Source organism: Caretta caretta, chromosome 14 (assembly GCF_965140235.1).
Source record: "Caretta caretta isolate rCarCar2 chromosome 14, rCarCar1.hap1, whole genome shotgun sequence".
NCBI classification, from domain to species: domain Eukaryota; kingdom Metazoa; phylum Chordata; order Testudines; family Cheloniidae; genus Caretta; species Caretta caretta.
In genome coordinates, this window is record NC_134219.1 from 9,258,046 (window position 1) to 9,273,375 (window position 15,330).

The window sequence follows — 15,330 nt, forward strand, 5'->3', positions numbered from 1 at the left end:
ATATGCAATTACCATGATTGAATATGTTCAGCATTAAACTTATTATCTTTTTGAGCACACAATTTCCCAGTTTGCACGCACAATAAAAGCACTTGCACTCACAAATTAGGCATATGGAAATGTGTGTCTAACTTGTCTTAAAAATCAGGCCCTAACTACCTGGCAAAGCAATAATTGGCCTGCATGGCAAACAAACCTGTTGCACAGCAGCATCACATAGCTGCTATATAATATGCCTGGTTTTCTCTCTGGATGAGCCCTTGGTTCTGTGGGATTAGAAAGTGAACACATTTGTTTGTGGATGAGGGAGATTGTGGGGGAGTGGATTTTGCATTAGCCAGGCTTTTACATGGACAAATACTACATATGCAGTGAGGTGAATTTGAGGGACTCCTTCCAGTTCTGAGTGAACAGGTGTCACATCTCAAAAACTACCAGCAGACCGGCGGAGGACAAAACCGGGCCAGTGAGACTGAATTACCTTCACAGCCCTAACGGGAGTCCCCTCCCGGGCAGGTTCGAGGCATGTCAGTCGGGCACTGTCTTAGGGGAAGCATGCAGTTTCCACTGCCCACTCTGAGGCCTGTTCTGTGGCCCGAGTGGAGGACTCTCGAGCTAGCACCACTCACTAGCAATCAAGATGCATTTGCAAAAACTGAAACGAAAAAGGAAAGTCACACAAGTGCAAGTGGAACGCTCAGCACAGAAAACACACACGTACAGCTGTCAGCATCCCAGCTACACTACTAGAGCTGGAAACAAGGCTCTTTTAAGGGAGACATCGTAATTTTAATTCTCATGTGATAAGCTGCTGACAATAAACTAGGAGTGCACGCACCCTGCCTTCCAAGCAATTACAGCCTCCCATTATTGTTCATGCTTGAGTATTACACTCCCGCCTAATCTAAGTGCAGCAGAACTGACCCCCTCTCCTCACCTTACAAGCGGCAAGAAAGCACTACGCGCTAGCCAAAAGCCAAGCTGCGGACCTTTCCCCTAACTTACTGCATTTTCGCAGCCTCGTAATCCAAAAACATCTGCTCCAGCGCTGAACAAAAGAAATACAGTTCAACAGCACGGGCCTCTCTGGGTTCTTAGATCACTTTGGTTTTGGCTAACATCCTCAAGATGGCAAAGCCTGAACCTTGTGCTTTCAGGCACGCGTAGGCTGTTGCGTAATTGTTCCAAGCTGCTTCAAGCCCACGGATCATTGCAGTAAGCAACATGGATTTAATTGCTGTGAGGCAGAGCTCTGGGCCATTTTGGGTGACCACCTAGTAGCCTGGCATGGTTTTTTTGAGCCTCGTGCACACACACTGAGATCCAGCATCACAGTTGTTGCACTTTCATTACCATGCTTGTACAACTGGGGTGGGGGAGGGGGAGCTCCTTTCTCTCCTTTTCTTACTATCCCTCCATTTCTGCCTCACACTCACTGGGAAGTCAAAGTAGGAAATGGAGAAAAATTCCACCCTCTTCCCCCCCAAAAAAAATTTTATTTTTGTTTTCAAAAATCTAGATACAATTTTTCAACTCAAAATGAAAGTTTTCATGACAACATTTTTCAGTGAAAAATGTTGAAGTGAATTATTTTTGGGGATGTTTCGGTTTAGCTCAGACAGCTGCTCTTCACTGAATAAAAGGAAAACGTCAACTAGTTCTCGCGCCTCGTGACACAGAATACCAATGGCTACAAGCAGCGGTGTGGGCTGGCCAAAAAGAAGTCGTAGCTGCTTCTTCTTTCCACCCTTTTTATGAGTGTTTCCAACGAAGGCAGATGCAAGTTTTACAATCCCGGGCAGGTCAGTGGGTTCATCAAAGGGCCATGGACACCACACTGAGTAAATACACACACTGCCAACAACCTTATTCAACGTCTCCGGCCTTCAGCAGAAGATGCAGAGTGCAGCAAAAGGATGTGGGTGATGTAATAGGCCAGCCAACAGCTTGGGCAAGATTCTGTGCTGCCCCTGTAAGGGGGGCAAAGATACCCCAAAGAGAGGGAGGGCTAAGCTGGCTTCAAACCTCATGTGTGGCCTCCCGTGTAATGACAGCTCTAGGATCCTATTTGCCCAGAATCTCTGTAGGGTTGTGTGTGTGGTTCTGCCCACGATGCACCCTGCCTGTCCTGGACCTGGAATACAACCTAAACCAGAGCTTGCCAAGGGGTCCTCAGAAGGCAGCCTTACAGCTGTGTTCCTGTGGTGCAGGAATCCTCCTCCCAGTTGGATCCCAGGCTTTTCAAACCTCTTTATGCCACTCCAGACCTTTTACTCAGGATAAAGGGGCTGAAGCAGTAGTCAAGAATCTCACCCAGTATTTCTGTCCCAGCAAATAAGTCTTTACTTAATGTTGACGAAGTGTATTTAGCTATGGATTACTTGTGGCAGAGATGTGCTGACATGCCCCCGTTTCCTGTGTAAAGCACATTTAAAATGCTGAGGACTTTACTGTCTGGAGAAGCAGGCATCTATTTTGTGTTCAGCGCCACACAGACTGTCAGTGTGTGCTCTCTGGCGGAGACTTTACTTCTGTTCTCTCTTGCTTCACTCTTTGTGCAATCAAAACCAAATAGTAATTCCGGCTGAAAGTGTGTGTTTGCCCACTGAGTATGGAGAAACTTAACAGGCCCCAAATGCTGCGGATACCTCTCTCTGCTTAGCAGTGATGTGTTAACAACTCATTTTCCTGACTACCACAATATGCACCACTACCCACCATGTTACATCAACCTACAATCACAGAAAACCATTGTTTCCATATTCAACAAAAGAAAGTGATAGTTAGAGTTTAGAACTGAGCAGTGTTGCCAGCCCTTGGCAAATGATCACATTCTCTCTTGACAATACATATCACCATTGTAGAGATTGGTGGGAGGGGGCGGGGGAGGGGGGAGTCAGTTTGGAAACACGAGAGGCCCCAGCATTGGTTTTGCCATAGATGGTTTGTTTGCAATTGTTATTCAGCTTTGGAATAGGGACTGATTTCATCCTTACTGTACTGGCATAGGATTCCCAAGCGTGACAAGGATACAGTTGCATTCAGCACAGGAATGTGAATTCAGAAGTCCTGCAGTGCACTAGTATTAAACCAATTAATGATACAGCACTGTCCAGCCAAGCACAACAGGAAGGGCAGTATAAAGTGCTCAGCATTGGCCTAACTCTGCTCCTACTGAAGTCTCTGGTAAAACTCCTTGACTCCCGTGGGCAGAGTTGGACAATGCAAAGAGCTTTTGCAAATCCCACCCTGCATGAACCGAGTCCCACAATCTACCCGAGAACTGGACATTTTTATGCCCAGTTTTCACACAGGAGCTTGGAGGCAATACAGCAAAGTCAGTGGTAGAACCAGAATTAGAACCCAGGAGTCCTGAATCCCAGGATCTTTCTCTGATTACTAGGTTGCACTGCACTTGCTACCATCGAGTAGAGAGTTCAGCATTTTTTTTCAGGAGACGAAGGTTAAACACAAGCTCCACACACAAGCAGAAATAGAAGCTCTTAGCGAAGCTACTTGCTCAGTGGAACCAAAGATGAGACCCCTTTGTTCCCATCGCTACCTGTGTTCACGGTCCCTTAGCTCTATGAGGTGTTCCCGTATTCAATCACATCTGGATGGTAAAAAGACAAAAGAAATTGGTAATCGCTGGAAAGCGGCAAATGTTGGCATCATGAGAGAGTGAAAACCCTCAGAGAGTGCCCTGACATCTCTCCAGAGAATATCTGAGTCCACTGGCACCGACTCTGTGGGTGCTCGGTGCTCAAGCACCCACGGAAAAAAAAACAAAAAAACAGAGGGGTGCTCAGCACCCACCAGCCACAGTGATTCTGCGGCCCCCGGGGCTGGCCCACAGATCAGCTGTTTGACAGGCCCCGGAGCTGGCCGTGGAGCAGCCAGAGGCTGGTGGGAGGTGCTCAAGGGAGGGGGGGCAGGTAGGAGGAGGGCAGGAAGAGGCAGAGCAAAGGCAGGGCCTCGTAGCAGAGTGGGGGTGGAGCACCCACCAGGAAAAAGAAAAGTCAGTACCTGTGCCTGAGTCTTTCACTGTTCTTCCCCACCAAGCCCTATAAGGAGCCCACATGCAGGAACAGCAAAAAGGAGGAGGAGTTGCACTGAATTCGGTTACCGTCACACACAGTAATGAGCAGCCCCTCCGCTCTTCTTCCCTCCCAGCCATTGAGACAAATGTGCTAATTCAACGACAGGTGCAAATAGCAAAGACAGCCCCACTCTACCCAGCTAGGAAACGTTAGCGACAGTGGTCTCTTCGACATTTACAGTGTCATTCTAGCTCTCTGGCAGTTATATTTACATTCCACACAGTATTCTAACTGGCTTTTAAAGTATCCATTTGGACCTGGCCTTAGTAATGGGATGTTCTTTAATCTCGGTTAAACTAGCTTTAAATGGGTGATGTATAAAAAAAACATGTTTTTAATCTAATTTTCCTGGGGACTTTTTTTTTTAAAAAAGATACATTAAAGAAATGTGGCATTTTAGAAAACACACTGCACTGGCAAAACTGTATTAAACAAGTAATGATTGTTTCCCCGTTACGTAGATTTCTTTAGAACGCATGTAAAAGAACTTGTCCCTCTAGTATATTCGCTCTGCTGCAGGAGGCTATACTGGGCCCTTTCAAACAGACACAGCAATGGGACTCTATCCATTTAGCATCTTTTACAACAGTTGGTGAACTAATTCTCCATTATCTTTGTGAAAACCCTAAAATATCTTTAAATTGCTGAGGATTTTCTGATTCTATTTTGCTGTCAACTAGATTTAGGTGCAAACAGTGCAAGGTGTAGGGCTAACTCCTGCTCCCCTCAGTCACACAAGCAAGCCACTTCACTACTACTTGTGTGAGTAATGTGAGCAGCTTTTGTCCTTGAATCATTCTATGAAAAGTCTGTGCCGACTTGTTCTCTTATCATTCTACCCTCTGTCTTCACAACAAGGGCTGTGCTTAGAACAGGAATCCTGGGTCTATGGACTCCAGTTGCCAATAAATTGTGCTGAGAAGCCTCAGAATTTTATTTATTTGGATTTATAGAAAGATAAGGTGATATCTGTCCAAGTGCTCTGCTATTACCCACTTATAGTCAACTCAGACAGAGGGCTATGGGATCAAAGTAGATAGGGCAAGGAATCTGTCTTCTTGCAAGGGCCAAATGTGGTCCTTTGAAAGAGGAGGTATCTGATATTCAGCATACAGGGTCTTAATCAATAAAAGCAATTGCAAATGAAGTGGAGTAACAGTCTTGCATTGCTTCAGTGCATTCTACTGGGTTTCCAAGAACTAGAAGCTTTGCTGGCTCTTCACACAGAGGTTGGAAGGGATTTGGTAAGGTAAGAAGATGGTTTATGGTGTGCCACCTCTCCATGTGTGTAATGAGTGTGTAATGGCTGATTACAGCTCAGGATACAGACAGAGGGTTCAAATTCACCCCAGCCGTCACACCACTGAAATCAGCAGCTTCACACCAGGAATGAGTCTGGCCCAGAACCTCAGTTAATTAATATGGAGACAATGTTTTCAGCACCACCCCTGCCATAAGACGCACATTACGGAGCCCAGGAGAGGACATGCAGAGCTCTTCTTTCTCTCGGGATATTTTTTTGACTCGCTCTCCAGTGGATCTTCTCCCAGCTCTCCATGTGTAAAACTATCACTCCAGAGAGACGAATGGAGGCAATGGGGCAGCTGCCCATTTCTGGCAGGGGGGTGTCTGTTTGCAGCCCCTGAGTTGCTGGTGGGGCATTGCCCAGAGCTGTCACAAATAAGCAGATGGTGGCAGCTCACTACTTCTCCTGCTTGGGTGTCCCCGGACCTGGATGCTCCCCTTGGCTGCATGGCTCTCTAGGGCTGGGTGAGCTGACCCCTTTGACGGGAACTAGGGAAGGGCAGCACATCCCTTCCAGGTGCCTGATGCAGCGTCACTGTTCTAGGAACCTGCCTTTGCGCAACTTGTGCGCCTGCTCTTGGTGGGGACTTGTTCCAGCCCAACACACATTCCCCGCAGCCTTGCATCTTGTGTCACCATTTACCCCTGGTGGAGTGGGTGTACAATGCTACCAAACCACAACAGTAGCACTTTACATCCGTTCAGCACAGGCACACAAGATGCAGGGCAGCGCGGAGTCAGGCCCCTTGCCTCTTCTTAGTCCCCACATCCATTGCTCATCTTAGTCCCCACATCCATTGCTCATAGCAGTCTTTTCCGACAATCTCACTGCTACTGGCATGAAAGCCTTCTCCTCTGCTGCTACTGCCACAGGTATCTCCCGGTCTCTCAATCAAATCTCACTTGTAAACAGTTCTATTTTCCGTTACCTGTCCTCGCTTTCCTCTCCTGCTGCTGGCTGCTCTAGAAAGGCATTATTTAACAGCATTTCAAGGATGCAGATTGTCATGAAAGACACTGGGCTCAATTTTCAATGGAGGAGGGAGACAGAGAAGGAAAAGCTTGGGGAGAGGACTTGGGGAGGATGAAAAATGGCAAGATTCCTACTGCTGGGAATTTGACTTCTGCTGGAGGGGGCTGGTTGTGTGTACTGAGCCTCTGTTCAGATCAGGCCCCAAGATAAAGAGCCTTCATGCTGGACCCTGATTATAGTCACAGCCCAGTCACGTGCAAATGCTCCAGTGCACGATAGAGCTCCCAAGATCCAGGGCCATTGAGTGGGGATACAGCAGAAGTCTCAGGACATGATCCAAACTCCACTGAAGTAAATGGGACTTTGGATCAGACATTAATTTCATGAACTCCTTCCGTCCCCTGAGAAAGCTGGGACCCAGGGCAGTAGAGACAGACAGAAAAACAGCAGATTAAGTAACTACTTCTGCTTGGACTGAAGCTGGATGAGAAGCCTGTTTTTTCTTTGGAAGAATCCAATCTTCCCAAACAGAGCCTCCCATATGGTCACAATTTACTTACTTGATTTTGGAGGTTATATAATATTGGTATTTATGAGCCAAGCATTTAATCACCAGCTGAAAGAACACTGAGTCCATTGTTGGCTCACACATTATTGCGGATCCAGAAATACAGGGCAGGCTACCCCATCCTCTCTTCGTGCAACTAATCTGCAGCTTCTTTAACGAGCATGATATTAAAGCTGCAGGCAAATGGGTGTATAAAGTATTATATGAAAAAGGAACAAAAGCCACACACTCATTCAGGGCTCAGTCTCCTCTAAATGGCTCTCTATTATTCAGGATGCAAGGGAGAAAGAAACCTCCTTTGGCAAACAGCCGAATGGGCACAGGCCTGTAATGGTGGCAGAGCTCTGAACCTGTAGGCACACAGCTCACCTCTGATGGCAAGTGGGTTCCTTGCGGTATAAACATCCCAGACAAAATGGAGCCCAGAGTTTAGCTCTGAATATCTCCCCACTTTCAGAGTGCTCAATGTCTGGGGCGCTGTGTTGAGTCCGTTCTAGAAAAGGGACTAAACTATGCCCACTTGGATCTGGATCTGAACTGTTTCTAAGATCAAGGATTTACAAACACTCAAGCCATTGTAAGGATGGGCAAATGCGCCATTCCAATCTAGAACCAACTTTCCCCATGACTTCAGATCGAGAGCTTTGGGTCAACCTGAACTTGAAAATCTGGAAGCGTCAAAATATTATATTACAGGCAGCTTTTCACAAGATCCACAATGGGAGCTTCTGGGTACTGAGCATTTTGAAAAATCAGACCCACTTCATTAGGTGCCTAAATGGGAGCTGCTATGGGCCAAAAAAACTTCAATGTTCTCGTCCCTACCTGTCCCTTGGCTCCTGTCTCTGCTGAAATCTATTAGAGAAATCCCTTTAACTAGGGATTAATGAACTACTTCACCTCAAATAGGACGTTCCCTCCCACCCTGAACCTTTATCCAAAACTCAAACTGAATCTTAGAGATTCAGGAGACCCACGTCTCACTAGCAGCAGCTCTGGTATTGGGGGACCATCCTAGAGAAAAGTGAGAAAGAAAAATCTGACATATACATTTAATATCACAACTGTGGTACATCCCCTTCACAGCTAGTAATTTACTAATGCAGCTCTTCCAAAGAAAGGATCTTTTCAGGGGCAGCTGCCCCAGTCCCCTGACTTATGAGGGGCACAATCCATTAGAGGAGTCCCAAAATACCACAAAGAGGGCTGCTTTCAGCCCAATTTTCTGCCCCTAAGAGCCTTGGAAAAGCGTCAACTTTTGCCCACTGAGCCTAACCTGGCTACTTTTAACACATCCAACACACTGTGACACGCAATTTGCTCAGCCTCCCTGCCCCATAGGATTCTCCCAGAGACAAAGCACTAAATAGGAGAGGTTAACACAGGCCTTTTAAAAGCCTCCATCAGATTCAGTTTTATAACCCACTTTACTCATAAATGCTGCTTTTCTAATCAATTTGCTTTCAAGATTCACACTTATTTCCTTCCCTCATCCCACACTTCCACAAAGCTCTACAGTGGATATGCGTAGGCTCTCTCCAAAGCACACAGCTCAACATCAATTTCATTTCCCACATATGCTTCACATCCTCCGCCTTTTCATATTAACATATGAACACCTTCCTGGAGAGCCTCCACTGTCACAAAGGAAAAACCAAGGTCTTTTCTTTAACCTGGCAGTGGATTTTTAATTTGAGGAATCATAGAAATTACAGCTGGAGAAGATCTAATCAGTTATCTAGTCCATTTCCCAGCCAGCGCAGGATTGCTCCCTGTTCAGTATTTTGTCTTCACTAATTTTAAATGTCCCAAGCTCTAGAACATCCACCCTTCCCTTGAGAGAGACATACCCAGTTGGTAGGTCTCACTTTCAATACATCTCCTAAGGTTTCCCTTTTCAGCACATAATTTCATCCCTTCTAGTGAATTCCCTTTGAACAGCATCCAAATAATTCCTCTCCTACCTTGGAATTATACACTTCAAATATTATTATTTTTAAAGTAAAGGATTTTTTCAGGAAATGATTACTAATAATTATTATTATTTTGGGGGAGTTCCATGGCTCGTGTTCTCTGGGAGAACAGCTGATATGATCACAGTGGTCCCTTCTGGCCTTGGATCAATAAATATTTCAGACCATCATGTCCCCCCAACTTAGAAGACTCAGTTTCAGATGGTAAGTTGTGCTGCTCATGGGACAATGACAAGAGGTGAAGCATCTCAACGCCGCTGAATGGAGGGATACAAGTAACTGCTTTCACAGTAAATTCTAGCAATCACAGCCTTCAGACCCAATTATATTACAGCAATGCTGTAGCCTGGCTACAGGCATATAGCAAGAGAAAACACATTCTATACAACTCTTAGGCCCGTTCCCACAAACACTTACACATGCTTAACTTTACTACCATAAGTATTCCCACCAGTTTCAAAGTTAATCAAGTGTATAATGCTTGCAGCATGGGGGCCTAATGTCTTTATTCAAATGTCTCTCCAAAGCACCAACACCAACTGACACACCAGAAACTTGTGACCTTTCATTTTTGGTTTAGCTGTTGGGAAGAAGGTTGAGGGAGTGGAGACTTCTGAGCTGAAAAGAGCCCAGATTTAATTTTCTGAAGTGACTGAACTTTTTTTAAATGTATTTATACCATTTCATAATTTTATTTATTTATACATATATATGAATAAATTAAAATGGCCATTTAACTTGACATCTTGTGTATCAAGTTTCAGCTGTAAGTGATTTGAAACAGCTGAGAAATCATGGCTTAGGATGGAAATTCCTATGCCAAGTTCCACTCTAATAAGTGTAATGATCAGTTACTAGACTGTCTCATCTGCTGCTGCATATACCATGTATCAGATGGGCTCAAAATGACACACAAGCTGAGCGTGCTCAGACAGCACCTCTTGTATCCCAGTTATTAGATTTCAAAATCCTGGCACAGCCCCATGACAGCTCATATAATGGGATGCATGCAGCACTTTGTATGTCAGCAATGACATACGAATCATGCACTAAGCATTATGTTTTATGTATTGGACATACATAATATACACACCAATGGGGCTCACTGCCACTGAAAATCTTCCCCCTATACAGAATTTTATTAACTCCCATTATGCGAGTTTCGATAGGGGTTGGGTGCCTACTTGTCACTGGTGTCTTTAAACGCCCCCCTCACTCCCCGCCCCGATAGGTGCTGCGGTAAACAGTATAATAGCACTCTCTCCCCACAAGTATCTCCCAGTGCTGTAAGTTCACCTTCACGTGACTGAGGTCTTCCCACCCCATCCAAATAGGAGGACAGTATTTGAGACCCACTGATCAATGTTTGTTACAGTGTCCCCTCTGTGCTATGCAGACTGTGACAGACTCACTTCCTCTAGCTAGGCAGAACAAGGAACACACACTCATCAGTAGGTTATATACTTCCTCCGGACAGAGGAAGATTATCCCAAGCTTTTAAGGCCAAGAGTTTGGATCCTGGATAGGCCCCCACTTACGGGGCAGACACCATCTCAACCAACACCAGGGACTGAACCAGGGACCTCCAGAGCTAACTGCATGAGTCTTTACAGCTCAAGCTCAAGAGTCAGGCTGTCAAGCTGAAAGTTGTAACAGGTCCATGTTCTCTGTGGCTTAGGCACAGAGGGGGACATGTGACACACACTGACGAGCGGGGTATCTGCCCTGCTTTACAGATTGGTAAACTGAGCACAGAACAATTAAATGACCTGCCCAAGGCTGCATAGGAAGTCAGAGGCTGATCAAAGTTTGCTACACTGCATCAGATGTGTAGCCCATCTAGATCAGAATCTTCCTCTCCAACAGTGGCCAGTGCGATTGACATCTGTCACACCAAAGGCTGCAGAGCAAGGTGCATGAAATCCTGCAGCCGTCAATTGCGGGATCATCTGTCCCTTGAGGAAATCTTCTACCCTCTAAGAGCTAGAGATTGGCTTAAAATGAAACATGAGGTTTTATACCCCTTCCAGAACTATTTCTCTTCTTTCCCCTCACCCCCAGTATTTACTACTATAGCTCTGGATGTTAGCCAGGAGTCCTGTGTGCCCAGCCAGCAAGACAGCCAAAGAGAAATGGAGTGATTTAAGTGTTTTTGCATGGTGGAGCTGAAGGTCCTCCATGAGGTTAATAATTAAGCTGGGTTGAGGGACAGTGCAGGAGGCTGCCCTTCTCCAGCAGGTATCACTCACAGGCGCAAAGGAGAGAAGAAACTGGGCTAAAAAAACTCAGTGTTTTCTACACTGAATATCTGCAGGTTAGAAAGAACGAGAAGATCCTGCCCAATGGAAATTACACCTGGTTGCGGGAACTGTGAAGATACAGATTCCAGTTTTTACAGAAAAGGTCTTTTATACGTAAAATGGTCACTGGAAAGGGAATGGTGTTTTAGTGTCTAGGGAAAGAATTCGTCGGAGACGTGACTCATTTGGGCAACCCTGGGGTTTACTGGGCAGTGCCCCTAGAATCACAGATTTGGGGTTTACTGCACTGTAGAATTACATCCAGTTACTGCAGTGCAACGTTTATATCGTGGTGGCCAACCTTTAGCTCCGGAGCCACATGCGGCTCTTCAGAAGTTAATCTGCGGCTCCTTGTACAGGCACCGACTCTGTGGCTGGAGCTACAGGCGCCAACTTTCCACTGTGCTGAGGGGGTGCTCACTGCTCAACCCCTGGCTCTGCCACAGGCCCTGCCCCCACTCCACCCCTTCCTGCCGCCTCCCCTGAGCCTGTGGTGCCCTCACTCCTCCCCTGCCCTCCCAGAGCCTCCTGCATGCCAAGAAACAGCTAATCGGGAGGTCCAGGGAGGGAGGGAGGGGGAGGCGCTGATAGGCAGGGCTGCTGGTAGGCAGGAGGCACTGGGAGCTGGGGTGGGGGAGCTGATTGGAGGCTGCTGACGTATTACTGTGGCTCTTTGGCAATGTCCATTGGTAAATTCTGGCTCCTTCTCAGGCTCAGGTTGGCCACCCCTGGTTTATATAATCTTTCTGTACAGACTATCAGCCTATTTAAATAGAAGCACAGATCCTAGAAGCCAGATAGTAGGAAACTGGAGATATGATTTATAGCCTTTTTATGACTGCGCTACAAAATATTCCCAAGTACCATAAAACAAAAGAAGAGGGCTTAAATCATTCCCTACTCCCCACTGTCTTGCAGGTGGGTTACGGTATGTAACTCCTTAAAAGCTCACCCCATCAAAGATAACAAAATCTTCATGGTGATATTTGACCCACCAAAAAAGTCAAAAGATTAAATCTAAGGTTTTCTCCTTTTCTTATTAGCAGCTTTTCACTGATACAGAGCCCCTCCCCCCATTGTGATTCTCAAGCCAAGTCTGACTAAGTATAATGTGGACACTGCATCACCGAACAATGAACTTGTGCGAAGCAGATCAAGATACTGTAAGGCAGGCCCACTGACAGCAATTCTGGGCCCCAGGGCAGAACAGTCCACGGGCCCCCACGCACCCCGCCTACGCAGACATGGTCCGCCTGATATGGGCCATGCTGCGCCTGCACTGGGTGGTGCCCAGCGAGCTCCCAGCTGCACTGCTGGGCACGCTCTTCCAGCACGGCCAGGGCTTCCGCATGCCTGCCTGACAGGGCTGCTAACGGTCTAATTGCGCAAACCCGAAGACCCTTGCCCTGCCCCCTCTTTGGGGCCATGCCCCATCCTGCCCCTTCTCACTCCATCCCCTCTCCCTCTGTCGCTCGCTCTCCCCCACGCTCACTCATTTTCACCAGGCTGGGGCATGGGGTTGGGGTGCGGGAGGGGGTGCGGGCTGCAGGCTCTGTGACCGAGTTTGAGTGCAGGAAGGGGTGAGGGGTGCAGGCTCTGGGAAGGAATTTGGGTGCGGGAGAGGGTGCAGGGTCGGACTCTGGGAGTGACTTTGGGTGCGGGAGAGGGTGCAGGGTCGGACTCTGGGAGTGACTTTGGGTGCAAGAGGGGGTGTGGGCTCTGGGAGGGAGTTTGGGTGCGAGGCGCAGTCTCTAGGCTGGGGCAGGAGGGTGGGGTACAGAAGGGGTGCAGGAGGGGATCAGGGGGTCAGCGCTTACCTTGGGTGGCTCCCGAAAGCAACCGGCACATCCCTCTGGCAGCGGCTCCTAGGTGGGGGACTCAGAGGGTCTCCGCACACTGCTGCCCGCAGGCACCGCCCCGGCAGCTCCCTTTGGCCAATGGGAGCTGCAGAGTTGGCACTCGGGCAGCGGCACGTGGAGACCCCCTGCCCCCATAGGGTCCTGCCCTGCCCCCCTGGCCCCTGCCCAGGCCATAGGGTTGTTCTGGCTGCTTCCTGGAGTGGCACGGAGTGAGGGCGAGCAGGAAGCCTGCTGGAGCTCTGCTGCACTGCCAGTGGTGGCAGCCGGCAGCCCCTGGGCCCTTTGAAATCACCCAGGCCCCTGGGCAATTGTCCTCTTTGCCCCTCCCCCATGGGCGGGCCTGCTGTAAGGTAAAAAAGGAAGCTAGAAGCACAGGAAAAAAAAACACACAAAGAACTGTATTCTCCAGCCAAAAGCAGAAGTCCTATAAAAATGCCTCACCACATCCCTTACGGACATCTCACTCTAATGTTGCTCACAACTGAACCCTGCCTGCCCCCAAACAATTGCTGCAATGCTCAGGAAAATCCCGCACAGCTGCTGTGCACAGTCAGATGCCGGAGATGCTGGGTGACATTCTGGCTGCACTGAAGTCAACGGCAAAACACCAATTAACACCAATGGAACCAGGATTTCACTCTGTGAGAAAAGATGCGCTGAAGGTGGGATAAGGAGCCAGGAGCACAACACCCCCCCTTGGGAACCAAAGCAAATTGGTCCAGAAGTGGGTGGGTGGGTTCAGATCCTAGGTTTGGTCCATTTCCAATCTGAACAGTCCCAGGAAGCTGGCCTGGTGTTGATCAAAAAGAAGATCAAGAGATGGCTTGATTACTGAGTGCAAATACCACAACAGAGAAAATATTGGATTACCAAAGGCCTCTTTAATCTAGTGGAGAAAGGCATAACAAGAAAACAAAGGCTGCAAGTTAAAGCCAGACAATCTCAAATTAGAAATAAGGCACAAATTTTTAAGGGGCGTGGGGCGGGCCATTAGGAATGGGAACAAATTACCAAGAGAAGTGGTGGATTCTCCATCGCCTGTCTGGAAAACATGCTTTAGTGAAACACAAGTTATTGGGCTCCATATGGGAGTAACTGGACTAAATTCTGCATCTGACGAAGTGGGTATTCACCCATAAAAGCTTATGCTCCAATATGTCTGTTAGTCTATAAGGTGCCACAGGACTCTTTGCCATTTTTACAGATCCAGACTAACACGGCTACCCCTCTGATACTGGACTAAATTCTGTGGCCTGTCTTAGGCAAGACTTCAGACAAGATGATCTAATAGTCCCTTCTGGACCTAACATCTATGAAAGCACACACAGTGCTCACCAGAGCTAGGCATGACAGAGCCCTGTTCTTAGCAATGTGCTACCACCAGGGTAATGGGGCGGGGGGGGGGGGGGGAGAGTTAGCCATGTGATTTGGAAAGCATATTAGGAAAAATGTAAATACATACATACAAAGCTTCTAAAGCAGGTCAGACGGCAGTCACTGGGGAGACCGTGCAGTTAGTAGTTAGAGCCTGGGTCGAGGAGGGGCGCTGGGGAGTTGAAGGAGATGCCACATCTCACAGGAGGTTCTCAGCACAGCTTGGATTCTGTCTCATGTGTGCCTACTGGCTGTGCAATGCTCCCGCACTTGAGCCATGTCCCACCCCTTTAAAATTACATCTAGTGTTTCACTAGACTCTGACTTTAAAAACTAACAACATGCGGAAAGTTCAACTTGGAAAAATCCTTTCAGAAACCAAAACAATGAACTTTTCATTTGCAACACAGCTGATAGTGGGGGTGTGCAGCTATCGCCAAGATCTCTGGAAGGGGAAAACAGAAGAGCTCAGAGAGGCCGCTTTTAGGGTTCCTTCCAGTGACGTAAGTTGCCAACAAAAGGTTTTGTCCACAGAACAATTATCAACAATGCGTGACCCTGAAAAAATGCAGAGGGAAAAGGTTACGAAGTTCGAAGACGACAATGTATTTTAAGGGCTATAAAACGACATGCTGCACAGAGCCTTTTACAACCCAAAAGGGAAACACGACAGAATTTCATAGAGGCAGCCATCTGTTTTTAGAACTCTAGAATGAATTGATAGAATTCTGTAACCACGCTATAGCTCTCCATTAAATTCTAGATACTGCTTTAAAAATCCAACAAAGGACACAATTCTCTATTCAATTTGATCTGTTTTTAGAATAATTTCAATAGAACTCTATTTTTTATTTTCAGTTAAACTCTGTTGGTTTCTT

General features: G+C 47.2%; 1 protein-coding gene across 3 annotated transcripts in view; it reads right to left on the bottom strand.

The window, feature by feature from the left end:
• RHBDL3 (rhomboid like 3) overlaps window positions 1-15,330 on the bottom strand; it is a 127,533-nt gene that overhangs the window by 37,040 nt on the left and 75,163 nt on the right. The gene's annotated exons all lie outside the window — the stretch shown is intronic.